We start from the raw sequence: 14,097 nt of genomic DNA, 5'->3' as shown, positions 1-14,097 counted from the left end.
ACTAGTTGGACACGAAACAAGATCATCAAAGATAATTTAGCCTAACCAATGACAAGCCTAGTTCCTTCTGGCGAATAGACCAGTTCGACTGTATGGGTGGTTGCGCCTTTTCACGAGTCGCTAATTTCATAACTCGTTCGAGAAGCGTGGCTTGTGTATCGGTATGCGATACATTCACTTTTTGTAAAAAAGAAAAGAGTATATATTAATCTATTGGAAGCATCGCATCGTTATATCACCTATTTTTTTCGATTCCGCGTTCAAGCAGCTCGAGCGTGTAAAACGCGGAGCGTAAGCTACGGCGTAATCGCTGTAACTTCGATTACGCGTAATTAAGATTTCCACGTCGATACTAGAAACGATGTAACTATTTTGCTGAAACGAATATCGAACAATGACAAATGGAAAACAGCTTAAAAACTATCGGGAACAGAATACAAAGGGACTCTATAAGGAATTCGATTACAGGTAGATTCGCTTGTTATCCGGAAAAAAGGAGAAGAGCAAGGAAAAGAAAGTCGATAAAATAGTAGAATCGGCGGTGGTGTCGAGCGTGAGGAGAACCCCTGTAGCGCAAGGAGTGGGGGAAGGATAGAGCTCGACGAGCCAATGAAGGGAGGAAGTGCGCGGCGCAGATGCGTGGTACATTCGATGCGCCGGGCTGGTCAGAGCAAGCGTGGACGTGTACCGCGTCGGATCCTTTCGATTTTTCGCTCGATTCTTTGCTCGTTTCTCCACTTACGACCGCGTTGCGAGTCACACGACTGCCAGACTCGGACCGATAGCTTCCTAGTTACGCGAGTGCTTCGAACCCGATCGGTTCTTCTTGCCGTTCTCGAATCTTAATCGCCGAAATACGTACGTACTACGGGGAATCGAGAAAACTTCCGGGATTGGAAGGTGAATCGAGCCGGAGTATCGACGATCGACACAGTGCGGACGAATCACACGTGCAGTGACATTGGTATCGAATTTTGAGCGATCAATCGAGATTTCTCCGTCGTTCGTCCATTCGGTTGGACGTAAGACGTACCGCGTGTCGAGTTTGGTAGGATTCTAAGTTTCGCTCACGAAACATCTGCGATGATCATAAGAGTGAGAATTCGAGTGACGCTATATATTAGCGACACTGTCTTTCGTTCTATACGTTTTTGGTACTCGCTTTTACTTGGACCCGAACGCATTGCGGCTATTTTGAACGAGTAGACCAATAGCACCGGTAAGAATGTAAAGATTGGTCGGACAGAAGAACCGCGAGTGTCAGTAGTTTACAGTGTCCGGTGAATTTGACTTTTCGAAAGGCATCTACGCTCGCTGGAAGTCGCCAACGTCGAACCAGGATTGGAGCAGAAAGGTCAGTGTGCGTTTCATTGTGTTTCATTTATCGATCGTTGCGGCATACTTTACTATACGTAGAAACACGAAATACAATATACGAAACAACGAGATATCGGAACGACCAGATATATGTGAAAATTATCAGTTTCGTCTTGTCTACGATCGAACAAAACGATATATAGAAAATGTGGGTCAAATCGAATCTTTCGAAGATCGAGTATCGAAAATCGACGTGGATTCGCGTGAAAACAGACGAGATCGGTGGACGTTCCGATCGAACCTCGTTAGTTTTTTTTTCTTAACGAAACGAAATGCCAGAAACGTGACTGTTGAGCGGTAGTTGAGAAGTAGTCGGGGTGTAATTAAGATCGATAGCTGGAGATTAGATTGTTCCGGGGAAAAGGGAGTAGCTGAAAGGGGGTGCAGAGACGAGAGAATTCGGGATCGAAGGATGGTGGAGAGAAGGTGGTTGCGCTGAAACAAGCGTACGCGGTGAGCGGAGGAACGTTGCGTGCAGGAACGAGGCTCGTTTCGTTTCTGCAATACCAACGATGCGATACAAGTGTGACTATCGCGCGTTCACCTACGATTATCACTGTCAAGGGGGTTTAACAGATTTAATGGAACGTTTCCAACTTCTTTTCCGTCGCTCTACTTTTATTCTTTCCGTCCCTACGAGCGTGCGTACGCCCAATGATTAATTCATGCTTACCTCCGCGTCAACGATTTCATTTTGCACGCAGTACTTGCAGCTTGAATCGGATTAGGTTACGTCGTAAGTTCTCCTCGTGTAAACTGGCTTACTGTCGGAGTTACGTGTTCCGTACTTGGTTTACTAATATTCCACGTTACGTAAATGGACCATGCGACCCATTCTTTCGTATTGGAGCTAAATACGCGTGTTTACGTCCTCTCCGATATTTCCAAAATGTCGCTCGTTGTAATTTCAAAGTATCGAGGACGTTAAAATATCGTATCGATATAGTCGAGTTTCTCGAATATAATCGAATATAGCGTGATATCTCAGAAAAGAAACTCTGTTTTCATAAATTCGCGTATTTCGTGGACGAAGTGAAGTTTCGATCGATTTATCTTCTAAGAGTCTGCCGTGGTATCCGATCCTGATACCTCTCTGATCCTCCTTTCTCTCCTTCTCTTCTTCTCTTTCGTTTAGCCTGTGAATTCTTCTAATTGCACTCGTCAACGAAAAAGACAGCACGCGTCGTTTCGATTGCTCTTTCGCACGCGCGATCTTACGATCGATTTATTCCCATCGAACGGTACGTTCGTTCGATCGACTTTGGACGTTAATGAACGACGGAACGAGCGCGCATCGAAGATTGATAATCGACGTCGGTCGTTCCCGTGAAAGTCAACGTACCGTAAAGTTCTCGGTTCATTCATCGTTCCCACGTTGCGTAATAATCGTTGCTGGCACGTGCCACGTGCGACATACAGACGTTACCGGTTCACGGAAGCGTTGTCGTTTAGCCGGTACGCTCAGTAGCCGATTTACCGAAAATCGTCTACATTTAACGGTATTTCTACGTTTCTCTCGGAGAACCGCTCGGAATGCGGCCCAGACACGGCACGATGCGATCAAACGATCAGACGATCGAGTTAAGATCGATCCTCTTAAAAGCTACGCCGATCGTACTCCGCTTCTTGTAAAACTCTGGTTCGAGATCAGGGATTAGGTCGTCTACGAGGTTGAACGCGGGTTAGACGATGGTAGAAAGAACGATACCGGTTTCCCTCTTCGAGGTAATGTTTACCACTCTTTCCCTATCTCCGAGCATACAGCTATACAAGTCGTGTATATTAAAGCAACTCGCGGAAGAGGATCGTCGAGAGGTTACGTCGTTACTTATCAAAAGCTACTCCCTGTCTTTCACATTCCCTGTTCTGCCTTGTTCTTACCTCCGACTACTTTACCGCTTTCTTGCCTTGCAAAATGATCGAGCTTTAGCCTCGATGACAGTGGAGTACTCTCTTGCCTCCTTTTTAAGAAATCCAGCTGGAGAGATGAACGTAACGAGGAACAATATCACAGAGACAGCGAGATTTCGAAAGTTTCCGTCGAAAGCGCGTAACGTATTCGTAAAAATTTTCCGTCGCGAATATTCCATTACTTTCGGATATTTAAAGGTGTAAAGATACCCGGAATGAGTATAATATTCGTTCGAATATTTGACGCGTTTAGTACCATCGTTTTACTTCTGTTCACGAAGATGCAAGATTGCTTAAATATATATAATACATGTAAGTATGTCAACGAAAGCCAGCGAGTCAAACCATCGACTAATATCGCGGACGAGGCAGTTTAACGATATCGACTCCGCGGCATAATAGATCGTTCGGTGAAGGAGGCTCGTTATTGATAATTAATCTCATTACGAGGTTCTAGCGTAGCGGCGATGGAAAAGGACCGATCGGCTCCCTCGAAATCGAATATAATAGCCTTTTCATCGGTTCTTTTTTCACGCACCTTTCATCGCGTATGCCGTCTGCACTGCCGGAGTTAAACTTTTCTTCGCGGACAATATCACCATTTATTATAGCGAACAGTTTTATTCAGCGTATTCTCGTTCGAAAGAGCGCGCAAGGACGAATCTTTTGTAGAAGAAAGTTATCGAAAGCGATTTATTTCGCGGTCGGTGCTAAGCTCGACTGGCCTCTACGCGATGAGAAACGAAATTGGATTTTGAAATGCTTCAAATGGACGACCGTATCGTGACTAATTTTCGTGCTAACTAATTTTCAGCGTATATACTCGTATGTATATGTAACGACCTCGAAATCCTTTTTCTTCGTTCTACGTGATCGCGTTACGGGCTTTGTAAACGTTTCGAGCTTCAAAGCAACCTTGTGTGTATATGTGTATACCGGCTTCCGGTTTCCGATCAATCTAAAAATCGTTCACGACTATGCTTCCGGCGGAGCGTGTATCGTGGCATGGTAACCCTTCGACGAAGAATCCGAGACGAACGATTCGAAGGATAGTCGTCCCTTTATCTCGTCGAAACTTTTTCCCCCACTTTTTAAATACAAAGTGTATTTGATTAAAAATGTATGCAATTTAAAAAATATTTCATCTTCGTATAAGAAAAGCTAATAAGTATATATTAAACACGAACAGGTATACATTATGTAGGACGATGTTACAAACGGGAAATTTATAGAGCTATATTTGACGGCTTGCCCGAGTCTCCCCTGTGTTGCACTGCGAAAGGGTTGAAATAATTATACGGAGGTTTGCTTAATATGAAACTTTCTTTGGAAGGAGCACCGCCGAGACGTACATATTTTGTGCACGCAACAGGCTATCCTGGCACTTATACGATCTGGGCAGTACGATTACTCTCATACAGCGATATTTTTCTTGTCTTCGTAATTTATGAGCGTAATATCGAGTAACGCGTAACGCCGCAGCTTTCATAGACTGCCATAAATTCTTTACTGCACGCCCAGGTCGTTAGAAAATTGACGAAGGAATAACTATTCGACGATCGATTTCCTACAGGTCCAGTTTTTACGAATTACTATACGCCTTTTACCGCATGTCCAAGACGATCGAGTATCGGAAAGAAAATAATTAATTCTTTACCGATAGATTTGCTCGCGGCTTTAAATCGCTGCAACACGAGTATTTCGAGGCATTCGTAGAGACGACGAGTAATAAGTAGTTGAAGGAGAAGGAAGGAAATCGATTCGTGGTTAAACGATCGAACGGATAACAAAACGCGTTCTTCGAGAAACGAGTGCATCCTTCCGTAGTTATGCATTCGTTGGAGCGCAAAGAGCAGGCTACGGGGTTATTTTTGTCGTTTCGTCCACACGGGAAGGAGACCATCCCGGATAAATTTATCGCTCTACGACTCGGTGTCGGTGGCAATTTCGGGATAGGCTTTTATAGAAAAACGCGAGCGCTCGTTCCAGCGCTGTTTCATCGAATTATCGCCACGTACCACCGAACGTCGCAACAGCCTCCATACGCCACTTTGAAGTTTCAAACTATCGTTTAACGATGCTTTCAAACAAATTGTTCGAAACAAATATTCCAGATCTTTCGTTCGTTCGAAAGTTTCAACTGAAAATCAATTTTATTTCAATCGGTCGGGCAATTAATTACTCCGAATCGAAGAGAACGCCCCGCCATGAAAACAAAATCAAGCTGGACACAATGGAAGCAGCGCGATTAAAACACGGTAAATTTTCGCGGGCACCGAGCCAAGTGCGCTCGTACGTTCGCGCTAATCGAACTCTTTCTTTCCGATCGCACGTCGCTAATTGCACGCTGGGACTATCGTGCTTCCGTATATCGTGTTCCGTACGCACAGGTTCATCAAAATATTCGATCATTTGTAGACACCTTTTACGAATATATTATGTGTGTCGTATGAAACATTTTCAAAGTTACGACTATTCGTGCCGTGTATATTAATATTTCGTCAAATATATATTTTATACGTATAAATTTTCGAATTGCTTTCGAATTTGGCCAATATAATCGTGACGACCGAGTCTCGTCATGACTAACGTCATGACTAACGTCGATACGATAACGTTTCGTACAAGGCGTAGAGTACGAACGTAAAAGTTGTCTATGACGATCCTTAACACACTTCCGTGAGCCATCGTAGTATCCTATCGTATACTATTGGTCAACAGTTCGATCAAAGAATTCGTCACGCGACCGCTTTCGATTATTGTTACAACGATCGAGGTCGTTTAGTTCTGTTCGGCGATCGTGTCAGATTTATCGTTACGCCTATTGCTGCAAGTGCTGGGTACAATAGCAGCGCACAAAGGTGATTGTCGTAACGTTCTACCATCGTCGTCTACGGTCCTCGAGAAAATCTCTATACGAATGTTCTATACACGTATGTGTGTATTTGTAGGCAAACGTTCGAACCGAGTATAGTAGTTGGCGAAGGTTGTAGTGGTGGAGGCGTGGATGTGTACGCGCGAAGGGAAAGAGAACGAAAAGCCGGTCTTCGATGGAACACCTGTTCCACAGGTATGCGATCCTTTCCACTCTTCTTTGTGCTTTACCTCTCCGATCCGGATTTCTTCTACGCGTTTCTGAGCTTTGTTACCCCTTTTTGCAGTCGCCATAGGAAGAACGACGTTCGATGCCACGTATCGCGATATAAAATGCCTCGCGTTCCCCTTTCCACAGCTAACCAAAATTCCCCAAATAATTGTTATAATCGACGATCGACGGCATAATCGATTAAACGGATTTAAGAGACGATTTATTAGATCGTAGTATCGTTAGGAGATCGACTTTGTTGTGACAACGACCATACCCAAATCCACGCCATTCCATACTACCTGACCGCTGGGTTTCAACTTGACCTTTGCACATGGCCCAACATTACGCTTTCTCCATTACGTAGGGCAATCAGGATCCTTCCCTTGTCCTTCAACACCTACAAACGCGACATATAAAAACTGCAAGCATCCGACCACGAGACTAGTCTTAGTCTTGAGTCTTGTGTACAGTTGTGGCCGTGATTCGAACAACTGTTTTAACTTCGCTTTAACTACTCCTTTAACTGTTCGACTACTCCTTTTTTATCATTAATTTTACGCCACGCTGTCTTCGCTCGTACTATTAAGTTTCGATGACTTTGCATATTTATGCAAATTCATATTTTTATGGACATAATTCGTGTCGCAACGACCGACCGTGTTTTTTTTTTGCTGCCTAGTCCTTTTTCTGCGTTTCATACATATTGTAATTGCTAAATACTCGTAACGATATTTTATTTCTCGGCTAGGCTATATACAACGTGTCGCAATAACTGTACGCAACTGTATATAACTCGTTACGAAGTTAAAGTGGAAGAAGGTGGCTTACGCGAAACTTGTTTACCGATTCATCGCCGTTTTATTGCGTCAAAGCGGCCATCAGACACTCGATTACGATTTTTCGCTACCACCTGGCATTGTACGTTTCATCATATCACGTTCGTCCCAAGCTTTCGTAATTCTTCTTTGCTTTACACGTTGCTACCCTGTTCCAGCAAACGTCAAAGTGCTCGTGCACGACAGCTCTTTTGTTCTGCTCTCGAACGAGAACGCAAACGCCACTGGCAAATCGACGTTCCGGATATACGTGCAATATGTATATCGACATTTATCCATATATGCTATATTTATATCGCGGATGGAAGTCCAATCTATTTCTATATCGCTCGAATATTTCATGACCATTTATTTTATACGTACGTATCGCATTTCGTTCGAAACTTCGTTCGTCTTCTGTTTCTTTCGCGCGCATAAATAAATAATGCAGCAGTTATTTCTTGACAAATCGAAAGGTTTCGCTTATTTTAATCGTCCGTTTGTTATTACTTCGCTGGAAACTTGGCTTTTGTTTTGTTCCGTTTCGTTCGTGGATATAAACACAATCGATGGTTTTCTTCAAAATGTACGATATCTGCCTTATTTTATTATCGTATATGTTTCTACGGGTTGAGCGATTTTTATTACACTCGAGCAGTCTCTCGTAAGAAAGGAAACATCGAAACAAAGCTGAAGACAAATGACGGAACATCTGTTCCTTCGCAATTCGCATGTCTCTTGAAATTATTTATTTCTCGTTTCACCTCCCGCGATTCACATCTCCTGCTTTAACATTGATTTATAACGTTTGTCGCGCTTGATCCATTATAAACCGCAACGTGTTCCCTATTGTCTTTGCGTCTACTGGGTATCAAGTTAACACGGAGAACGGAGCAGCAACAAAGCAAGGCAAGAGAAAAGTAGTTAAAGAGGAGTGGGGCTAGAAAGAGAGAGAAGGAAGGAAGTTGACGGTAAAACAGAGAAAGTGAAAGAAAAGGGATCGTGCGTTGGGTAGAGAAAGACTAATGCGAGCCTCCATTTACGGCCAGTTTCCCAATTTTACAGAAGGCCAAGCTTTATAGAACTTCTCGAAAACCTAATTCTTCTACTACAAATACGAGCAAGATAATATTCCTGCCAAGTTCTCATTATGTCTTTGAAACCTAAGACTTTTCCGTTGCCTGTCGTTACGTCCCGTCGCCCGACCACATATTCTAATCCATCCTTCGATCGAGATGGCTAACAGCTGTTCAAACATATTTGCTCGGATCCGCAACGATCCCAAGGAATCGTTATCGCCACGTATAAAATCCTTTTTACAGCGACAAAATCTATTGGCGTCTTAAGATTTACTTTATCTTGATTGTTTGTCAGCTAACTGTCGACACCCTAATTTTCTACGATGCGTCTTTCGAATCGAGACACTGCTTAGGGTTTATTGCTCGTTACGATAAAACACGAGATAAGCGGCTTTTCCCAGATACAAGGTTCGAAGGTCGATTTCACTCGTGAGCGACCTTCGGCAGGAGCCGGCCAGCACCTACTGCCTTCGCTTCTCTACCGAAAATTGTAATCGACGAATCCGCTTGTCTCGTGCTTTAGACACATCCATAGCTAGTTTTCCTCCTCGACGTTGTAACGTCAATTCACATGGCCACTGTGACATTAGGGGCCAGATGTGTGCGTGCCCTCACCGCGTACCCTCGATAACTTCAAGGATTCACCATAAACTTAAACTTTTAGTTTATCGTTTCTGTAAGTTTTGTCGGTTTATGGATGGTCCTTGAGCAGTCCTTAGATCTATTGTACGTACTTACAAATTACGGAGAAAGTAGGTAGTTACTTAATGGGAAAACCTATCTTCATTTATTAACGTGGGCTATAACCAATTGGCATCGCGGATCGTTACCCTCACTTTTCCTAACCAAAAGTGTGAACGACGAATCCGCGTTGTTAGTTCAAAGGGACACAGCCACACCGAGCTTTCCTCCGTAATAATACGAGAACACCTCGACACTGGAATTACAAACTCTCATCAGTCAACGATCAGTCGCGTAAACGGTGGTTATAAACTTGTGTTATTCAATAAAGTTCTATAGAAAAGAAACGCAATTGTCAACTCAGAGTTAAAATCATTCGAACCATCTCTATTATCTTAACCGAAATAGGCGATCGACTGATTCGTGGCGTCGATTACCGTATCTAGACGAGACCTTACAACTCTCGTTGACGCGTTATTCCGCGAATACGGTCGAACATCTGTTTCATCCGTCGATGCCTTTCCCTCATACTCTCGCTCGTATAATCGTTTACGATGCATCTTGTTATGCGGGTTATCTTCAGGGACGATACGTGAAAAATTGGACTAGGTAATATCGCGCAGCAAGCAATATCGTTGCCGCCAAGCAACCGAGCAGGCCACGGCTCTCGTTGTCGATCCTTTGGCAACCTTCTTGCCGTGTGATCGTCGCGACTCGCCTGGTATATACGCTAGTAACACGATAGTCGAAGCTTGGCTGCACAGTTTGGAGCACATTGCTCCGACAACCTCCATTGTTTCTGACCAGTTTATCGTAACCCAACACTTATTGTGCATCAGAATGCCACGCTGGTTTTGCTCTCTTGGTAGCTCGACGACCTGTTCGTCGGTCTGCCTCCCTTCCAGTCTGTGTACCTTTTTGTCTAAGCAGTTCCTCGTCCCTGGCAATTCTTCTTTCCTTCGTTCATTATTTTCTCGTTCTTTTGACGAAGGTGCTCGGTCCTGAAGTAGAATATTCCGCTTTACGTTGGCTAATTATTCCAAAAATATTCCCGGGGACTGGGAATGAGACGGGGACAAAAAGAACAACGCGTTTATACATCCGTACGATTCACGGCGTACTGTCGAACCTTCGTCGAACTACGAGTCGCTTAACGATTAACGGATAACGCGAAAAGCTGCGTATTGACCTGTAAAGTTATTTCTAACCGGTCGATATACGTAGCAAAAAGTCTCTACGCTGTTTAAAGATTAGAGAGAATAGCCGACGATATACATAAGCGACACGACGATCGCTGACACGAATTATCGTTTTTCCACGGTTCGAGAAAGTCCTTCGGTCGCCACGAAACTTTACTTTCCCTGTATATAAATTCGTAACTTGCGTATACAGCCGTAAACTATATTTTTTATGACCGTCGATTTCTTAATTTCTTTTTTTTTTCTCGTACACGCCTAAAATTTCATAAAATATCTGGCGTATTTTGTCCCTGAATTTCGTCGGCAACTTGAACGTTGACAAACCATTTCGACACGCTGTTCTACACGATTAGATTCTGTTCTGTTCTGCGATTAGAAAATTAAGAAATACCAGAAACTATTATAAGGGTGGCGCAACCCCTTCATGTAACGTTACACGCGATGTTAATTATTCTATCTTAATGTAATTAGTAACGAGGGGTTGCAATGATTTTCTAATCGCGTGAAATTGAAAACGTAGACGCTTGAGTATACCGTAGAAGGCACCGCTACTACGCGTGCGATGGTGCAATCAGCTCCGACACTGTAATACAATCGGTATAGGAACTTGACAGTGGTGTCAAGAATATGGGTCAAGGGGCCAGAGTATTTATCATCCGTTCGATCGAACGAATTAATTTTCCTTTCGTTTTCTCGACTCCGTTTCCTGAAACTCGATTTCTCAACGAAACCTTGTAATTTCCATTTAAAATTTCATGTCTTTCAACTCTTTCCCGGTTAACTTAAGAATTCCTGGTTCGTGAGAATTAAACAGCGGAAATTTTGTCACATTTTGGAGAACACAGTTAGAAAGTAGAACCACGGTAAAAAATCGTTTCATCTGCCGAATATTATAGAAAGCGCTCTACGGATATTTCATATATTTTTCCATATTATGTGCATTTTGTAAAATTTTTAACTCTCAAATTTCCTATAAATGCATAAAAATCCGCCGTCTAGCAACGATATACCGAATCCAAATTAATTCGTAATTATTAGGTTAAGCAATGACTGCATTCGTATTTTTTTTTTTTTTTTTTTTTTAAGAGCGCGTTACAAATTAGATCAAAGTTAGATTTGTATGCAGCTAGAAAAAGTCAATAGCCTTGAATCGAGATTAAATGGAAAACTAAATGTAAAGAACAAGACGAAATTTCCACGAATCTACGAGCTTTTAAAACGAAAGTAGCTAGGTCCGTGCGATTAGAAATTACAATGTCGGTTCGACAAAGTGTAACTTCGATCACGAGTTTGTCTTTGGTTGGCGTAACAGCCGCCGTAAGCACTGCCGATTTTCACGAGTACACATCGTACATGGATCCATTTACTTGCGCCGTTCACGCTCGACTTGTTCGCAACTCGATACTCCCGTATTTAATATCACCCTACGAGCGTGACACAACACCCACTCCTGTACCAAGTGACTCGTTACTATCGTTTAACCCTGCAATGCTCGCTCGAAACATCCGGTTAAAGGTATCGACCGTTGACCGGCTGTCCCCGAACGAAATTTTTCCAAACCATCGCTTTATCGTGTTGCTTCGACGACGATATATTTCGATTTACCGAATTCTTCGTATCAAAGTTATATTTTCGGATAGAATCATTCGCTATACCGTACGGTTATTTTTATTAAAATAAAACTGCACCAAGTTTCACCGCCAAGTTACCGTATTTTATAGCAATAAAAGCAAAATAAAGTACTTGTAACATATTGGCATAACGCGAAATGATCTTCCTCGGTTGGAGTTGGAAAGGGACTTGACGCGTTTGTTATACCAAGTAAATACATAAATAATTATGTAAATAATAACGAACAATCTCTAGTTTGAGGTTTGGACATCGTACTGATATAATATTTGTTTTCTTATGTCAGCGAATATTCCTGTAATATAATGCATCTCTAATCTGTTAAATAAATATTGTTGAAGTGATTTCTCACTTTTAGGAAAACTCGATATCTGCTCTAGTGTTCAGTTTTCTCAGTCCTCGAAGCCATTAAGTATTGTTTGGCGCTAAATCAATTTGAAGGGCCTCTCAGCCTCATAGCCTTTTTAGGAACATGCCTTGCACAGATGGTACAACGGGCTATAGACAGGCCAGTTTTCGTAATTATATAAATAACCCATAGACCCATGGTTTCGGAGCTCTGTTGCAATGTAACGCTGCCAGTACTTATTTAAATATATTTCTATTACACATTCATCCAAGCGTTCCTCTATCGTATAACATCAATGACTGTTATTTAACGAAAATAATGCTTTTATAGAAGGTACAAAGACCATCGCGATCGTTGGTGCCTCTGCGGAGATACGGTCGACCCAGTGGCTTTTTAGTATCAGAAATTAACCATCGACGTCTTTGTTTCTCTATACGATAATATCGCGTCGGAATTTACCGAACCTATGTGCACGGTATCAAGCTGTCGCCATGTACACAAGTAACTATGTACTTGTTCGGTTTACCTAATGAGATTTAACAGTATCCAATTATCTAAAGTGCTTTTCCGATGGTCGCTTCAGTTCCTATCAATCAAATTTCCCTTCGGCTAGCGGCCGTGCCGGTTCGATTTCCAGCCTCTGCGTATTTTATTTCGCGAATTAATTTACCGCCTGTGTGTATATATGTGTCGTATAAAACAGCACGGACGATCTTTTATGGGAACATTAAAATTTCGCGAAATATACTCTCTTTGCGCGTTTAACAGCCACGTCAAAGCCAACGATAATGGTAGTGTGTTAAAAATCGTTTGCCCCGTAACGTGAAAATTGAAAACGCGACCGACCGCCGCATCGATTTTTTCGTCCGCCGAAACTTCTTTAATCGCGTGAATCGCGTTCAATGGAAATTTTTTGACGGATTACTAAAAAGTAACGCGACATTCGCGGTAAAGAGTTTTCGATATTCTAATTTTCTCTCCTTTCTTTCGTACGATTTAACGAAAACGATATGTCGAGATACTTCTTCCTGCGTATCTCTATAACGACAGCAACGATTGCTGCGTCTCGTAGATTCACGATATACGATATACGTCGAGACCCCGGTTATATCTTGCAGCTGTTGTTTATCCCTTAGCTTGCAATTATAAGGGGCGATAAGAATAATATCCTATTTCCTTTCACCTTTGCCGTACTACCATCTTTTTATTTTAAACCTTTTCTTAACGATGTGAACCATAACGAGCCGATCGTTGCATCGGATAACGATAAAGGAAAATCGCGAAAATTACCGCACTCCGAATACAAATTTGTAGATACGACCGGAAACATTGATCGTCTAATATTTTCTTCTTTTCCGTATCACGATCTGTTTGGTTTATCATTCTATCCGGATTACAAACTACTAGTGTCCGTTCCCTTCGTTCCTCCGTGGTTTTCCTTTCGGTCGACACCAATATTTCCTACGACTTTTCAGTTCCAGCGACACACACGTACATATAGGAAAGGCAGAGCTTATATGCAGCTTTTCTTGTTTGGTCGGACTGTAGAAAACGGAAGGCAATCACTTGGGATTTTATCCGAGATTACTATGAACGCGAGAAAGGGACGATCGCTTGAAAACCTCGAAGAGAAGGGGCCGAGCGAAAGAAAGAGTAAAAAGAAACGCGTTTTTCGTAGCTGGAGAAACTATTCAATTACACGGGATAAAATTCAAGATACTTTGTATATAAGTACTTAGGTTGGTTCGTGTAGTTTTGTGTTTTTTATCTATATCCGTTACGTCCCATTCTATCGTTATACGGAAGTATACCACAGGGAAGAAGGAAACGATAAGAAAATAGCGAATAGGGTAGAGTATGGCGGGTGACGTGATAAAACATCGTAAGATAACGGTTCATGGAGAAAGCTTCGACCAAAGGGTGGAAGACAAAGGAAACAGATGGTGAAAATTAGAGCCGCGCGGTACGC

The 14,097-nt window shown here is 42.5% G+C and overlaps 1 protein-coding gene across 3 annotated transcripts in view; it reads left to right on the top strand.

Annotated features, from left to right (window-relative positions):
• Positions 1–659: 659 nt before the first annotated feature.
• The window catches only part of LOC126873964 (protein tincar), a 37,159-nt gene continuing 23,721 nt past the window's right edge, over positions 660–14,097 (top strand). For all 3 annotated transcript variants that reach the window (XM_050635424.1, XM_050635422.1, XM_050635423.1), the window contains exon 1: positions 660–1,354. The gene's annotated coding sequence lies outside the window, so the exon portion shown is untranslated. The remainder of the gene's footprint in view (positions 1,355–14,097) is intronic.

The sequence above is a fragment of the Bombus huntii genome, chromosome 15 (genome assembly GCF_024542735.1).
Source record: "Bombus huntii isolate Logan2020A chromosome 15, iyBomHunt1.1, whole genome shotgun sequence".
In the NCBI taxonomy this organism is placed as follows: Eukaryota; Metazoa; Arthropoda; class Insecta; order Hymenoptera; family Apidae; genus Bombus; species Bombus huntii.
This window is presented reverse-complemented; position numbering and strand designations above follow the sequence as displayed.